Genomic DNA, 16,826 nt, shown 5'->3' with positions numbered 1-16,826 from the left:
GGATTTGAACCCTTGTCTGTATCCAGAGTGTCTTCATTTGGGCAGTAAGTTAAAGGAATTTTTTTTTTAATTGTAGTGAGGATTTTGCAATTTTTCAAAGATAGCTTTTAGTGTGTATGTTTGTAGGAGGAGGTGGGTGGTGATTATTCTCATTAACCCTTTTAAAAATCCTTACTCAGGAATATATGTATTGATTTTAGAGAGAAAGAGAAAGGGAGGCAAGGGAGGGAAGGGGAGAGACAGAGACAGAGACAGTGATTGGTTTCCTCCGTATATGTCTTGACTGGTGATTGAACCCACAATCCAGGTATGTGCCCTGATCAGGAATTGAACTCAAAATCTTTTGTTGTATGGGATGACACTCCAACCAACTAAGCCACCCAGCCAATGCTGTTCTCCACTTTTAAATGTCTTTATTGGTCTTTGGGTTCCAAAGCTTATTATTATTATTATTATTATCATTATTATTGAGACATTTAATATACTTCATTCCTTGATAAAATTATGGTAAAATAGTAATGAATTAAAAATTTCCAGGTTTTTTTTCCAATGTGACATTTTACTATATTGGTAAGGAGCAGTTTGTGGTTTTTACAACTTGTTTTAGGCCAAAAGTCGACTTACCTTTGCTGTCTAATACATTGCTCTTTGATTGAATAATATGGTTATAGCCTTTTGAAGGAGTATTGTGGCTTGCAAAGCTTGTTTAAGGAAAAAATTCATTTGTACTGGCAGTGAGCCAATATTTTATAAGCTACAATTTTCTTTTGAATAGCTGGTGGTTTGTAGCTCCATAATTTGTGGTTCTTTTGACTTGTAAAAAGATTATACACATTTAAAAATGACCTTATCACTAATGTTTTAAGCAACATACAACTGTCAAATTTGTTACGTTTAGTGTTCTTGTTCTTTTACTTAATTTTCCTGGGTTGAGACTGTTTTTAAATTAATAATTTGTACAGTATGATCATTCCACCTCTCCCCTAAATAAACTCCAAACAAACCTAAAACCAAAAACAATTTTGCTAATGTAACAGGCACAGCTAATGGCAAAGGAAATGTGAATATTTCCATATCAGTTAGTCTGCCAAATTCTTGCAGTATCCATGCTATTCCATTCCTTAACCACTGTTGCCCGAATATGTTGAATTATGTGGTATGTGGGTTTGTTTGGGTGTGTTTAGTGTTCCTGCATGACATTTAATTTTAAATCAGTTTCTTGTGATATTGCCACTGTGGCTGTTTCACATGTAGGTGGAAAAGAGCCCTTCCTTTGAAATTTTTCATGTTTTGTACTTTGTTCTTGTGGTTTGTGTGTAGGTAGTTAAGTTTGTGTAAGTAATGAGATTATTTAAAATTCTCCTTTTTGGTTTTAGGTTAAATCTTAAATGGAATATGGTGATCTTTTTGCTTGAAAGATTTTGAAAAAGCCAGATAAACAGTGTTATTTTTATATTTTTATTTTAATATTTATAGAAATTTTACAGATAAAAATAAACCTCACATTCAAGTTCAGTAATAATTTTTCTGTGTAATTTTGTCATTTCAAGAATGTTACGTAATGGAACCCTACAGTATGGAAACTTCTAAGACTGGCTTTTTTCACTTAGTGTAATTCCATTGAGCTCCGTCTAAGTTGTTGGACGTCTCACTGGTTTGTTCTTTTTTATAGCTCGGTAGTATTCCATGGTAGGTGGGTATGTCATTTTTAATTATCATCTTTTGAAGGAGATTTGGATTGTTTCTAGTTTTTAGCAATTAAGAATAGAGCTGATGTAAACATTCATATATAGGCTTTTGTGTGGTCATAAGTTTTCATTTCTCTGGGATTAATGCCCAGGAGGGCAGCTGGTGGGTTGTATGGTAAATGCATTTTTAGTTTTGTAAGACATTGCTATACTCGTTCAGAGAAGATGTAATGTTTTTACATTCACACTAGCAATTGTATGACTGGTCCGGTTTCTCTCCATCTTCACCAGCATTTGATGTTATCACTGTTTTTAAAGAAAATTGAGACTGTTATTTAGAGCAGTTTAAGTTTACAGAAAATTGACCAGATAATACAGAGATTTCCCATATATACCTTTCTCCTTTGCTGGTTTCCCTTTTTCGTAGCATCTTCTATTAGTATGGTACATTTGTTAAAATTGATGGACCAATATTTATACATTATTATTAGCTAAAGTCCATAGCTTACATCAGGGTTTACTCTTTGTGTTGTACATTCTGTGGGTTTTGACAAGTGCGAAGGTGCCTACCATCATGGCATACAGAATAGTTTTACTACCCTAAAACTTCTCCTGTGCTCCGCCTACTTATCCCTCCCCAACCTCCAGCCCCTTGCCACCATGGATCTTCTTCCTGTCTCTACAGTTTTGCCTTTTCTAGAATGTCATATGTTGCCTTTCCAGTTTGGCTTCTTTCACTTAGCAATATATGTTTGAAGTTCCTCCATGTCTTTTGGTGGTTTGATAGTACATTTTTAAATTATGGGATAATATTTTACTGTATGGATGTATCCCAGTTCATTCTATTGAAAGACTTCTTGGTTCCTTCCAATTTTTGGAAATCATGAATAAACCTGCTATAAACATTTGCATGCAGGTACGTGTGGACAAAAATTTTCTACTCATTTGGGTAATATACCTATGAATGTAATTCCTGGATTATAGCTTAGCTTTCTTCCTTTTTTAAAAAATGTGACTTCATTTTATGTATTTTTAACATTATTTTTTAGAGAGAGGGCAAGGTAGGGGGAGTGAAACATCGATTGGTTGCTTCTCATGTAAGCCCTCACCGAGGACTGAACCCGCAACCCAGGCATGTGACCAGACCAGGAATTGAACCGGTAACCAACCAACTGAGCCACACTGGTCAGGGCTGTATGCTTAGCTTTGCAAGAAACTGTCAAGTGGTTTTCCTAAATGGATTGTACTATTTAAAAAAACAAACATTCTTACCTGAGGATATGTTTAATTGATTTTAGAGAGAAAGAAAGGAGAGAGCAAGAGCGAGAGAGACACTGATGTGAGAGAGAAACATTGATCATTTGCCTCCCGTACATGCCCTGACTGGGGATTGAACCCACAACCTTTCTGGTGTATAGGGACAATGCTCCAACCAACTAGGCCACCTGTCCAGAGCCATTTGTACTATTTTGCGTTCCTACAAACAATGGATTTTTTATTTTAGCCATTCAGATAAATGTGTAATATCGCATTGTGGTTTTAATTTGTATTTCTGTGACAGCTCATGATATTGAACATGTTTTCATGTGCTTATTTGCCATCTATATGTGCTTTTCAGTGAAATATTGGTTCATGCCTTTTACCCATTTTCTAATTGGATTGCTTGGTTTTCTTTTTTTTTACTGTTATGGTTTGAGAGTACTTTATATTCTAGATAGAAGTTCTTTGTCGAATATTTGGTTTGCACACATTTCCAGTTTTAAGCTTGTCTTTTTATCTTCTTTTTTAAAAGATTTATTTATTTATTTACTTTTTAGAGAGAGGTGAAACGAGGGAGAAGCAGAGGGAGAAAAACAGCAATGTGCAAAAGATACAGCGATTGGTTGCCTCCTGTACACCCCCAACCAGGGACCTGGCCCACAACCCAGGCATGTGCCCTGACCGGGAATTGAACCAGTGACCTTTTGGTTCTCAGGTTGGCACCCAATCCACTGAGTCTTACCAGCCAGGGCTCTTTTTTTTTTTTTTTTTTTTAATTATTTATTTTTAATTTTTTTAGAGGGGAAAGGAGAAAGAGAGGGAGAGAAACATCACTGTGTGGTTGCCTCTCACTCGCACCCCCAACTGGGGACCTGACGTGCAACCTAGTCATGTGCCCTGACTGGGAATCGAACCAGTGACACTTGGCTCACAGGCTGCAGGGCTCTTTTATTCTTCTTAACTGGGTTTTTCATAGAAAAGTTTTAAATTTTTTTTGATCCTCAACTGAGAACATTTTATCATTGCTTTTAGAAAGAGAGGAAGGGAGAGAGAGAAACATTGATGTGAGAGACATCGATTGGTTGCCTCCCATACATGCCTGGACCTGGGATTGAACCTGCAATATAGGTATGTGCCCTCACCAGGAATCAAACCTGCAACCTTTCAGTTACAGGACAGTGCTCCAGCCAGCTGAGCCACACCAGCCAGGGCAAAAAGTTTTTAATCTTGCTGGGGTCCAGTTTATTAGTTTCCCCCTTTTTTTGGATCTTGCTTTTGGTGTCATGTCTAACAACTCTAGACTTATCTGTGTATCCTGAAGACTTTCTCCTATGCTTTTTTTCCTAAAAGTTTTTACAATTTTATATTTAAGTCTCTGATCCCTTTTGAAGTAGTATTTTTGTATAAGGTATGAGGTTTAGATCAAAGTTGTGTCTTTTTCGGTCTGTGGATGTCCCGTTCCTCCATTATTATTTTTGAAAAGGTGATCCTTCCTCCCTTTAATTGCTTTTGCACCTTTGTCAGAACTCAATTGGGCATGTCACATGGATCTATTTCTGGGTTCTCTGTTCTGTTCCATTGATCTATGTGTCTATTCTTCTGCCAAGGCCACACAGTCGTGATTACTGTAGCTATATAAGAAGTCTTTAAATTGGGTGGAGTGATTCCTCCCTTTTCTTCTTTTCTCAAAATGGTTTTAGCAATTCTGGGTCTTATAGGGATTTCATTAAATCTATGGTTCAATTTGGCGAGGTTTGACAGCTTTACTATGGTGCATCTCTACCATTGTATTTAAATAGCTTGGAGTGAGATGACACAGTGGTAGTTTTGTAGCGAAAGTAGTTAAAGTATTATACTTAAATTGGACAGAGCCATTTGTTTATAATTTGCAAAATGTCAATTTTAACTCTCCTCCCTTTTGGGGGGCTAAAGAACACCATTAACAGAGCAATGGGAATAGAAGGAACTGTTCATTTACTTATAAATGTATTCACTCAGTATCCTTATGAGTGAGTATCTGTTGTGGGCCAGGCACTGTGTTAGTCACTGGAGTACATTGGTAAATAAGACAGGTGCTGTCCTTACTCTCATTGACCTTATGTTCCTGTGGGGAAAAGGTAAATAGTCAAATATATGAGTTAAGTGGTATGCAGAGAATTAAAATGGGAGAGTGATGGAGTGGCTTCTTGATTGAGATCTCATTTGTGGTTAGATCTTAATGTTACAAGTCAGTCTTAGGAAGAAAAGGGAGAAGACTGAGTTCGAGGGAACTGCCAAGGCAGTGGTAGAGCACAGGACACAATTGATGTGGGAGGAAGGAAAAGGAGGACCCAGTGACTGGAGTGCAGCGAGAAAGGGAAGGAAGTGAAGGAGGGAGGGATAAATACAGAGATAGACGAGATAGATATAGATAGTCATAGGTATAGATAGATAGGGATGAGTTCAGTGAGCAGGCGAGGACCAGATCAGCTGGGACTTTATAAGCCAGGGTGAGGAATGTGATTTTTATTCTGAGGATGTGAGTAGCCATTGGAAGATTTTGAGTAGGAGAGTGAAAAGGTTTGATGTTTTAAATGATGACTCAGTTGTTGTATGGAGAAAGGATTGTTTGTATTGGCCAGAATAAAAGCAGGAAGATGAATTAGGAGGCTGTTTCAATGCAGGTGAAAGACAACGCTAGGAAAGGATTCAGGGTACATTTTAGAGGTAGAGTTAATCGAATATGTTGACAGTCTGTGTCAGGGCTGAATTTTTTCCTTTTAGAGATTGAGTGGTTGGGTACTGGTATTCAGTGAGTGCGGTCAGACTTGGGAGAGGAGTAGCTTTTGGGGGAAAATTCATAGTTCTGTTTTGATCACATTGTTTTCATTGAGATAGTAGGTATAGTATGGTGATCTGTATATAGACATTATTTAGAGCCATGAAACTGGGATAGGCCACTTAGGAGAAAGTGTGATGAAAAACAAGGGACCTGGGAGAGAGCCTTGGAGCACTGGAGTTTTATGAGGTCTGGAAGGAGTGGAGGCAGCACCAGCAGAGACTTAGGAGGTTAGCCATCGGTGCCTGCCTATTTTTTGTTTGCTGCCTTGAATTCATAAACTTGATAATACTAAAGAAAATGCAGTGCCTCTAGGCTTTGTTTGGTGTGGTGGGCAAACAGTACTTAGAATTTTTATATGTGTAACAGTGTAACAGTTTTGTTAAGAAAATTCATTACAGGTAAAGTGATTAACTACTCTGGGTCTAGCATAATAGTAAAATTAGGGGACCCGACAAAGGAAGTGCAAAAACAGTATAGACCTTGTTTTCATTGAACTTTGATGAGAAGAGAAGTAAAAGGGAATAACGAAGTGTAAGCTATGGTAGTTGGAGAGGATTTCTTGGAGGAGTTGGGGCTTGAAGAATAGGTTGGACTTAAGTAGGCGGAGTAGAAGAGTAAATCCAGGTAATAGAATAAGGTATGGTGGAAAGAAGAGTAGCTTTTCGGTCAGAAGGCCTGGTTTGAATGTGGGCTTTATCACCGAATAGCTTTGTGACCTTGCTTGTCCCTTGGAGCCTGTATCCCCCCTGGGGACGTACTCGCCTGCCTCACAGGGCTGCTGTGAAGGTGAAGACTGTAGGAGCTGCTTTATCCCTAATGATAGTGTACTAGTTCTCCTGTAGGGTGGCTGATTCACAGATACTCATTTCTTAAACTTGCTTCATAAATTCTTATCTGTGGTGCCTAGCTCAGTGTGAGGCAGTCAGTAAGTTGTAGGTGATAATCATTATTACCTTGCTTCAGCTGTAAGAACAGCAAAAGGAGATGACAGTCCCTGCCCTTCAGGAGTTTTGCAGTCAGTGATTAGTTCTACTCAAATGAATGCAAAGTGTTCTGTGCCCTAGTCCCTAAGTTTGTAGTACAGGTGCAAATAGAGGTCAGGATAGGCGTCTTTGTGGACCTCATCATGGCAATGAAACTAAGTGTGCCCCAAGATAGGCAGGGAAGGCAGGACAGGCATTCCATACAGAGATATCTTTCATTTTAACTCTTGTTTTATTTATTTTATGTAAAAGTAATTTTAGGGTTAGCAAAGCATAAATGTTATTGCCACTGCTGAGGAAATCATTAGTAACACTTAACAATTCTCATTCTGAAACTTTTGTAATGTAATTGAATTTATCTTTCTCTCTGTACAGTTTGTTGAAATTGTGCCTGTTCTCTATTTGGCATTATAGTGTAGAATTTAATTTTTGAATGTCTTTTTTTAAAATACAGAATTGCTTTTATAATATACCTAGGTTTAATGTTTGTTATGTTTTCTCTTCTATGTGTGCAAATAACAAAGCTTCCTTTATGTTATGCTGTAAGAACCATTATTAGAAAGGCGATTTTCTGAATTTCCTTGGTTAGTCTCCTGTCACATCTTTAGATTATGTGGATCTCATCTATTTATACATCCATGTGCGTAGTGGGATGCAAGGACGACCTTTGGTTTTGGGAAACAGTACCATCAGTTCCTGTACAGCCTGTGCTGCAGTTGGGTTGTCTTAATACAATGCACTGTTCTCTCTTGGTCACTGGAGTGGTTTGTAAATAGCTGGACCTTAGGTCATGCTGCTTTTCTGCAGCTGTCTTTTTTGGTTACTGGAAGTTAGATGCTTTTCATTTTCCTTTCAGGGAATCTGGTTTAATTGTATATGCTAGAGTACTTTGCACCACCAGTTAGGAGGTTCAGAGCATTCCAGTAGCCTTCCTCATTGACACATGATCAGCTCAGTGAAATTGTGCAGTATTATGAAGAATTTTATAATTTTAATAATAAAGGTTAGCATTCTCTGAGTGCTCTTGTGCCACGCACTCTGCTCAGAAGCTTTAAAACGTGGAATTTTTCCATTTAAATGTCACAATAACTCAATAAGGTGAGTGCTTTTATTCCCACTTTACAATGTGAGATGGAGGTTAATTTCCTTTTTCAAGTTTATACACTTAGTAGTACAGCAGAGATTTGAACCCAGGCAGTCTGATTTTAGGGCCTACTCTCTTATCCACTATGCCCTACAGTCTTCTCAGATAATATGTTTCTGGGAAACTGTCATCTTGGGAATTTTATTTTATCTTTTATGTTTTATCTTGTGTGAGGACATTGGAAGCTTATTAAGTTCCTGTTACAGATTTTGTAATTGCACACATCACGTTGTGTGAGGGGTTGGCAATTGTATTAGTGAAGTAACCCTAGCTGTTGAATGAGAGCCCTGAAGTACACTGGCTAAACCCCTAAAATACAGTGCATAATAGTGCCGAGTAGTTGTCCGCATCAATACGTGGCTCACCTTTACATAGGCATTTAGCGACCTCAGGCCCTTGCTGATACACTAGGCGGTAAGGTGCCATTCTTTAGTATTTTGAGTATTTCATCACTGTCCTTGGTGAAGTGCATTTTTTAGCAGCAAGATTTGTGGTAAATCTGATTTAGGATTGGAAACTGTGGACTGTGGCAGAATGTTAACTATTTGTACAGATGGATTATTAATCAGAAAGTAAAGCGGACACTTCTGCACATTCCCGTTTTAATGTAACAAAGGCAGCAAGCTCATTCTGGCAGACTTATTTTTAATTTTTTTTCTTGAAGCCCTGTTTTGTTGAGTACTCTATTCCTAAATTATTTCAGAAGAGGTGACTTTAGTATGGTGGAATTTTAATAGGTGGAAATAGCATGGTTTAAATTTATTTTCCATATAGCAAACTGTCCTCTCATCATTCCGTACAGTTTTAGTTTTGCCATGAAAGGGACAAAGATCAGACAAAGAAATACCATTCTGTTTGCATCTGGTTGGTGACCTATATATAGCTCTCTGGGATAACACTGTATTTTGCTGAAGTTGTACCTTAAGTGATCCAGTCTTTTCTTAGTTTTTTCATTGTCTGACAAAATATCCATAGAAATACAGTGGCTGCATCATAAATTCACTAAAGCCTAATTGAGGTATTTATAAACACAGACTAGCATTCTTTTAATGCTTTTGTACGAATAAATGCAATTATGCATATCTTCTGTAATCCATTGTTTTAGCATATACACTCTGAATTAAGTAATAGACTAAATTATAGACCAACTTAAGAAAAAGGTTTATTCTACTTTTCTACTTCTGCACCTTTGAGTTGTTCACTTTTGGAAGAGTATTTGTAAAATTCTGGCCTTCTACCACAGACAAGAAATGCAGGCAGTTGTCCTGCTAAAACTTGGTTTGTGTCTCTTTATTTACCTAAAACAATGAGATAGCACTTTCAGGCCATTTTAATGAAGTTCATTTACAGTGAATTAAAGGTACGTCATTTAAACCCTGGTTGTAATGTGATTCTTGTATTCACTTGTATTTATAACCTGAATGCCTAGTACTAAAAACAATTAAATTAGTTGAGCAAATATAAAATATATAAAGCTGAGATGAGGCACTTCATGTAATATTACTCCTAAAAAAATAACTGGGGTGGCATATCTAAGACTACAAAGGAGGATGGGAAGAGCGCTGGGCACTTTTAGTCATGAGTCCAGGGTTTGAACCTGAGCCTTGCTGATAGTTGTTTGGTGACCTTGGGCAAGATACTTCAACTTTTTGTTTCTTAGTTTTTGCTTTGGAAAATAAGGATCTGTAGTCTTCAGTCTTGCTAACCAGTTTTAGCAGTCTGATTCTGTGATTCTTATCTCCTAATTCTTATTCTCTTGAAGTGATTTTTGACTTAAGAGAAGTGAATTAAAGTTATGTCATTTAAACATATATAGCTGCCAGCTCTTTTTCTTTTGTCTTGATGAATGGCCTTGATAATAGAAAACATGATTTTAATTATTCCATCTAACTTTAATACAGTTTCTAAAACTGGTTCTAAAGGAGGCATGAAATGGAAGTAATTAGTTTTACATTTTAATTGTACCTCACTGCTGTCACTATGAAACAATCTTATGAACTGGGAAGACAGACAAAATACTTTGAAAACCTAATCAGAGAAAGGAAACCACCTAGGTACCTACCTTCCCATTAAAGTATTAAAGTCCTTTGAATTTCCATCTTCAGTCAGAGAGCAGTAAAGTCAGTTAATGAGCATGTTGTATATGGACTTTCCCCTTATAAGTCAGTGCAATTGCTGTTATATTCTCTAAGCATTTTATTATTAAAAAGTTTGGACATACAAAAATGTTGAACTATCCAGTGAACACATTCTACAGGTAGTTCAACCTAAACCATTAACATTTTCTTTTATTTGCTTTATTGCATATCTTTCTCTCTTATTCATCCCACTATCCATCTATCAATCCACCTTATTTTTGATGTATTTCAAAATAAGTTGTAGACATCCTTACAGTTTACTCCTAAAGACTTTGGCATGCAAACAATTAGCTAGAGTTCAATATTTGTTTACACTTTTTAAAAATGTGGCACGGATGGCAGTCATTAATTGAGCACTTGATATTTTCCAGGATATGTGCTAGTCTGAGAAAACACAGTTCTGTCTTTATGGTAAATAAGATAAATAGATATATGTGTAAGAAAGTAAATTCTATATTGTACTTGGACCTTTAAGTTGCAAATAATAGAAACTAGCGTACCTAAGATACAGGTCTTGGCTTTCAGAACTGAAGGATAGGAATTCAGAGGGGCTTTAGGAAGTACTGGAACCAAGAACTGGAAGCCCACAGGACTCTATCCTCTTACCTCTTTTACTCTGCCCACCTGTTCATTCTTTTCTCTTTGAAGATTTTCCTCCTTTTTTTTAGTACATATGGTGGAACATGTTCCCCCGCCTCCAGTCTTTCTTTTAAAACTAACATTTCTCAGCCATACAGACACTAATTTTCTGATTTTGATTCCAGATTCTTTGGGGGTAGAATCTGATTGGCCCAGCCCTGATCCAGCTTTGCTTGAGGGCAGGTTTTGAAGTACATATCTCCTGTTGGAAAACTACTTTTATGATGGAGCAATGTAGTGGGGATGAAGAGACAGTTCCCAGAGCAAGAATGGGGCTATTGTAAGTGAGGCTGACATTGAGAAATGTTTCTAACTACAAGTGTGCTAAATAATTCTATAGACAAGAACCAGGAATAGCATAGAGGGGGGGAATGAATCACCATTTAGGGATGAGGTGGGGGGCAGGCACAGCTTCCTGGAGAAATTGATGGCTGAATTGGGTTTTGAAGGATAAGGTCAAGTACAGCAGTGGTAAGGAAGGATATGCTTTACAGAAGAGCATCAGCAGAAAGACAGGAAATGATGTGGAGTTTTTAGGTAATTGTAAACACGTTAGATTTGTAGTATAATTTTTGAAGTGGAGCAGGTTTCGTAGAGGGGAGGGGAAAGAGGGAGAGAGATTGATTGATTGATTGATTGATTGATTGATTAGATAGCTCAGGACCAGTTCATGGAGAACCTTATCTTGCTAAGATATGGGAAGCCAGGAAGAGTAGGTGGCAATCAGATTTGTTTTTCTTAAGAAATCATTTCATTGGATGAGCTGGAGGCAGTTTCATTCTTTTGACACCCTGGACTAAGAAAGTGGCAGCAGAAAAGAAAAGGGAAGATATTTAGGCAGTAAAATCCTCAGTGGTTGGGATTTACTGGATGTAGGGGGAGAAGGAGAAATCTTAAGATGATACCCCCTGATCTTCTGACCTCGGTGACTAGGTGAATTGGGATACCAGCAAGATAAGAAATACAGAAGACTGAGGTGCTATTAGTGATGTATTTCTTGGTCTGACTGATGCCTGTAATTGCAAGGGCACTTTTTAGAATATTAAATTGTGCTTATATGTTTTACGCACTTTTTTCTATATGTTATATTTCACAATCTAAAATGTTAACAAAAACACAGAAGAAAAATGTGTTTGGGAAAAATACTGACTCTAGGATTGGATGTTTGCATGAGGGGTGTCCATGCGATCCTCCAGACAGAAATGTGTGGAAGGCAGTTGGGTATGAAATCTGAAGTACAGGAGAGACCAATGGGCTGCCGATAACAGAGCAAGAGATTAGATTAGATCCTTAGTTCTCAAGCATGGCTATGTTAGAATCTTGCAGGGTTTTAAAAAATATTGATAACCTAGATCCCACACCAGACCAATTAAATTGGTTTCTCGGGGTGTGAGGGCACAGCATTTCCTTCAGAAGGTCCCTGTGCACAAAGGTGTAACCATTGGGTTACAGGAAGATCACTTATCACCTATATTCAGTAGCTGAGAGGGTTTTGCAGAGGATTTTGTTCCCTCTATTAATATCTGAAATTTTAAAAAGTATGCTTTTTGTTAAAATAATGATGTACATGTGTTCTTGAAGAAAGATGTGTGGAAGTTACAAACTGTTTCGTTGGGACAATTTTCAAACAGGAGCTTTCCTCTGATGAAATGGCTAGATCGCCGCTAATTTCAGTTACTAATATTGTATAGCCTTTGCAGCCAGTCATAGAAAATTGCCTCACCAGCTGCAGTGCCTTTGAATAGTAAATATGAAGGATAATGAATGGTAAATTAATTCTGTGTTTGCATTTAAAAAAATATATATATATATATATTTATTTATTTATTTTAGAGAGAGGGGAAGGCAGGGAGAAAAAGAGGGAGAGAAGACTCAATGTGAGAAACATCGATTGGTTGCCTCCTGTATCCTCCTGGACCCACAACCTAGGGATTAAACCTACAACCTAGGCATGTGCCTTGACCAGGAATTGAACCCATGACCTTCAGTTTATGGGATGATGCCCAACCAACTGAACCACACCAGCCAGGGCTGTGTGTTGTAGTTTGAAAGGCAGACAGCTGTAAATGGTGAGAAATTATTTCTGATGTATGTGATAGGACAAGGGCAGCTACTCATTTGTCTGTCTTTTCATTCCCTCACTGCATTGCTTTATCATTCATCAGGGTCCTGTATCTATCAATAAATATTTATTAGCGCCTGGAATATGCCCAGGAGTATATTAGGAATTTTATGTAAGTTACTAAATAAATAGGTAAAATAAATATATAAAAATGCATGGGACTTGCCAATATTTGAGGTGGGGAGGTCATATAAAATAACAGCTGAATGCGAAATTATTTGATAATTATTAGAATCCATTTGCTGTTTAGAAACTGGAATGATTTCTTGAACTTGAGCATTTAGGGATGATGTATACATAGATGATTCCAACACAGCGGCCTCGGGTTACTTGAATTCTCCTCTAGTGATGTTGTTTTCCATGAGCTTCAGTCAGACCACTGATCCTTCCACTTTGTCATTGTCTTTTATCTTGATATTCTCATTTTCTTTCTCAACCTGCTTAAATTCCATAGTCGGTTATTATACAGACTCATTTGCATATACTCTCAACTCCCATGCCTTTCTTTCTTTATTGTATTCACTTGACAAAACTTACAACCCTGGTTAAATCTGACTCTTCTACTCTACTTGTACCTGTGCATCTGAACATAGCTGGAAAACATATGTGCATGCGCGCACACACTCCCACACATGTGCTAGCTGATCTTATTTTTGAATTCAGGACCTTGAACCTCAAGTGGGTCCTTAAGGCTGCCAGACAATCATAGTACCTCATCCGTTCACTCTTATCACTCTCTCAGACCGCTCTTTTATACCACTCCCTTTTTCTTTAAAACCGTAACACCTTCTCTCCCATTCAGCTGATGACTTTGCTTCCTGCTTCACTAAGAAAACCGAAGGACTCTGTACCCATGCATTCTGCCTTCCTATTACCGTAGATGTGCTGTGTGTCTAAGACAGTCCTTCACTTGTGTACTGGGGACCATCCCCTCTGAACTACTCAAGGATATTGCTTCAAGAATCCCTCCACTCCAGTTTTTATGTATCACAATTTTGTTGTCTTTTGGATCATTCATCAACCTGTAAATGTGTTATTTTTTTCCACCTTAAAGATACTTTCTCTTGACCCCACTGTCACTGTCAGGTGCTGCCCCATTTAATTGCCTTTTTTGTAGTAAAACTTGTAGAAATAGTTCTCTGCATTCAACTGTTCTAATTTCTTTCCTCCCGTTCTCTCCCCTATTATTTTTTATCAAGATATAAATCACAAACCATAACATTCACCATTTTAAGTGTACAGTTCAGTTGTTTTTAGAATATTTACAAAGTTGTGCATCCATTGCTACTCTGTAAATCCAGCACTTTGTCATCATCCATAAGAAACCTCATACCCCTTAGCAGTCACTCACTGTTCCTTCGTATTTCCGTTCCTGGCAACCCCACTAATACTGTTTTCTGTCCCTGTGGATCTACCTATTCTGGACATTTTATATCAATGCAGTCATATAATGTGTGCCCTTTTGTTTCTAGCTTCTTAGTATAATTTTTTCAAGGTTCATTCAATTTGTAGCATGTATCAGAGCTTCATTCCTTTAAATGGCTGAATAATATGCCATTGTATGGGCATGTACTACATTTCGTTTATCCATCAGTTGATGCACATTGGGGTTGCTTCCTCTTGTTGGCTATTATGAAACATTCATATTCAGATTTTTGAATGTTCATACTCAGATTTTTGTGTGACTGTAGGTTTTCATTTCTCTTAGGTGCATACCTAGGAGTCCTACGGTAAGCTTGTGTTTAACATTTTGAAGAACTATCAAAGTGTTTTTCAAAATGACAGCATTTTACATTCCCACCAGCAATTAAGATTAAAATTGTGGTTTTTCAGCCACCAATGCCTGTACTTTGTTGAAACACTTTGCCTTACTGCTTCTCACTAAATAAAAGTACACGTTTATCTGTTCAACAGTATTTACCAAGCTCCTGTTATATGTACACCACTCTGCTATGGACTGAGATGGATACCAGCTCTTGAGACATAATTCTGACCTTCAGTTTATAGTTTGAAGAAAAGCATGCCAAAATATTCAAGTGGCAGCGTGAGGCAGTGTACGAGTAATAGCTACAGTGCTGATAACTACAGTAATTACTGAAAGTTTATGCAAAGGGAATTCCACAGTTGGCTGTAAGTGTCAGAAAATGTCCTGTGAAGGAGGTAGCACTTGGAACCTGGGCAGAATTTGGTGAGTGTGGGCATTGTATTGGCAGGGGTAAGTCACATGGAAAACGGCGCGGAGGGCTGAGTGGTGGATTTGGGAGGTTGCAGCAAGGTGGATTTAGCTCTAGCTGAGGTTCGTAAATGTTGGTGATAAGACGATCGGCGAGGTGATGCCCAGGTAGGAACCATGCATTCCTGTTCTCTACCTTTTAGGTCTCAGGGACTCGCTGATGAGCTGTGTGGGGTTGGGTGCTACAATGAAAGTTGGCAGTATTACTTAGAGGGTAAGAGCTTGACTTGACTTCATATTCCAGCCTATCACTTCCTCACACTGTGAGTGAACTAACATTTCAAAGCTTTATTTATGAATTTTAAATAACAGTGCTTACCTTACAGGGTTGCTGTGAGGATTAAATAAATTAATATGTATAGTATACTTAGAACAGTGCCTAGAACATAGTAAGCACAATGTATATGTTAGGCATCATTTTTATTATTATTAAATGAGATTATACATGTTAGTAACCAATGCCTAGCAAATAGTTAATCACAGTTCTAATCACCAATAGAACATGTAGAGGATAAATATTACAAATTATATTTTCATACCTCTGCACCTAGGTATAGGAGATATAAAATCTTTAAAGTTTTATGTATGTGTAGATAAGCTATATAATTCCCATAGGTTATTTCCCCATTGCATCATTTTTGTGATTACATCATTCTTAATCCACTCCTCAGTTAATTCAATTTATCAATAAAAATAACAGTGAAGAAAACACTTTGTTAAAAATCTGTAGTCAGAAAAGAGAGAAGGAGGTATGTTACTAATCTGTGATGAAACGGTATCATAGAAGGAAGCTAGCTATACAGGCACTGTAGGAAAGATGGAGGAGTTGGGCTGGTTGCTGAATTTGGAAACGTTATCTCTGGGATCTATTTAATTTGGTCTCTTCAGGAAACTGTATAACTAGAGGATGCTAATTAAGCTTCTGCCATAGTTATAAAGAATAAAAAACTGCCGCCTCTGTTAAAATTTTATTTCACGGGAAATTGTATGAAGTCATTGGAACATTAGGACTGACAGGCTAGAAATGCATTTAAGTGAAGTCTCATTAATATTTAAGAAGCTGAAAAGCAAGCATGCATCAGGGAAACAGTGTGGATTTGCAGTATTAAAATGCCAGTGTCTTTAAATACTGTCAGAAAAGTGAATGGAAAATAATTTAAGAATGGACACCACATATATATTTTTTAAAGTTAGAATAGCATTAAATCAGATGCCTTAGTAACAGTAACCTAATTGTAACTTTAAGTGAGGTTTAACTTTAGTGACTTTATTAAAAGTCATGTAGCTTGGCATTAGTTGGAATGGTTTAACTAGTGAAGCTGCCTTTCAGTGCACATGTTGTCAATCTGGAGGCACTGATCACATCCTTCTTTCTTCTAATTGTGTTGGCCAAAAAGCCCGTTATGTTTTTTTCCATAAAATAAAAGACATTTTTTAATGTTCCCCAATAACTTCATTGATTGGATATTTTGAGCATGTCAGCTATCTCCTGCTATTGGCTTCTAGTGGGCAGAGGCCAGGGGTGCCGTTAAACATCTTCCAGTGCATAAGACGGCCCCACAGCAAAGAGTTATTTGGCCAAAATGTAGATAGTACCAACAAATTTTGCAAAACACTTTGGACACGTTCGATCAGTTGCAGCACCTTCTCCATACGCTGCACAAATCTTTTTCTGCGTTTTAGTTGTGTTTTTAGATTTCTTGAAATGATAAAGCATAATATGCCGAAAGTGTGCATCTTCTTCCATCTTCAATATAAAATGGCTGCACAAAGATTCACCAGTTTTGATAAGTTTTTT

At 37.5% G+C, this 16,826-nt stretch overlaps 1 protein-coding gene across 7 annotated transcripts in view; it reads left to right on the top strand.

Moving 5' to 3' along the window:
- Positions 1-16,826, top strand: part of STRBP (spermatid perinuclear RNA binding protein) — a 117,688-nt gene that overhangs the window by 19,400 nt on the left and 81,462 nt on the right. For 2 of the 7 annotated variants that reach the window (XM_090274696.1, XM_090274694.1), the window contains exon 2: positions 3,981-4,076. The exons of the other annotated variants lie outside the window; for them this stretch is intronic. The gene's annotated coding sequence lies outside the window, so the exon portion shown is untranslated. The remainder of the gene's footprint in view (positions 1-3,980; positions 4,077-16,826) is intronic. 7 annotated transcript variants of the gene reach the window in all.

This window comes from Furipterus horrens, unplaced genomic scaffold (assembly GCF_987537825.1).
Source record: "Furipterus horrens unplaced genomic scaffold, mFurHor1.1.pri manual_scaffold_4, whole genome shotgun sequence".
Taxonomy (NCBI): Eukaryota; Metazoa; Chordata; class Mammalia; order Chiroptera; family Furipteridae; genus Furipterus; species Furipterus horrens.
Note: the sequence above shows the minus strand (reverse complement) of the source record. Positions and strands in the feature narration are given on the sequence as shown.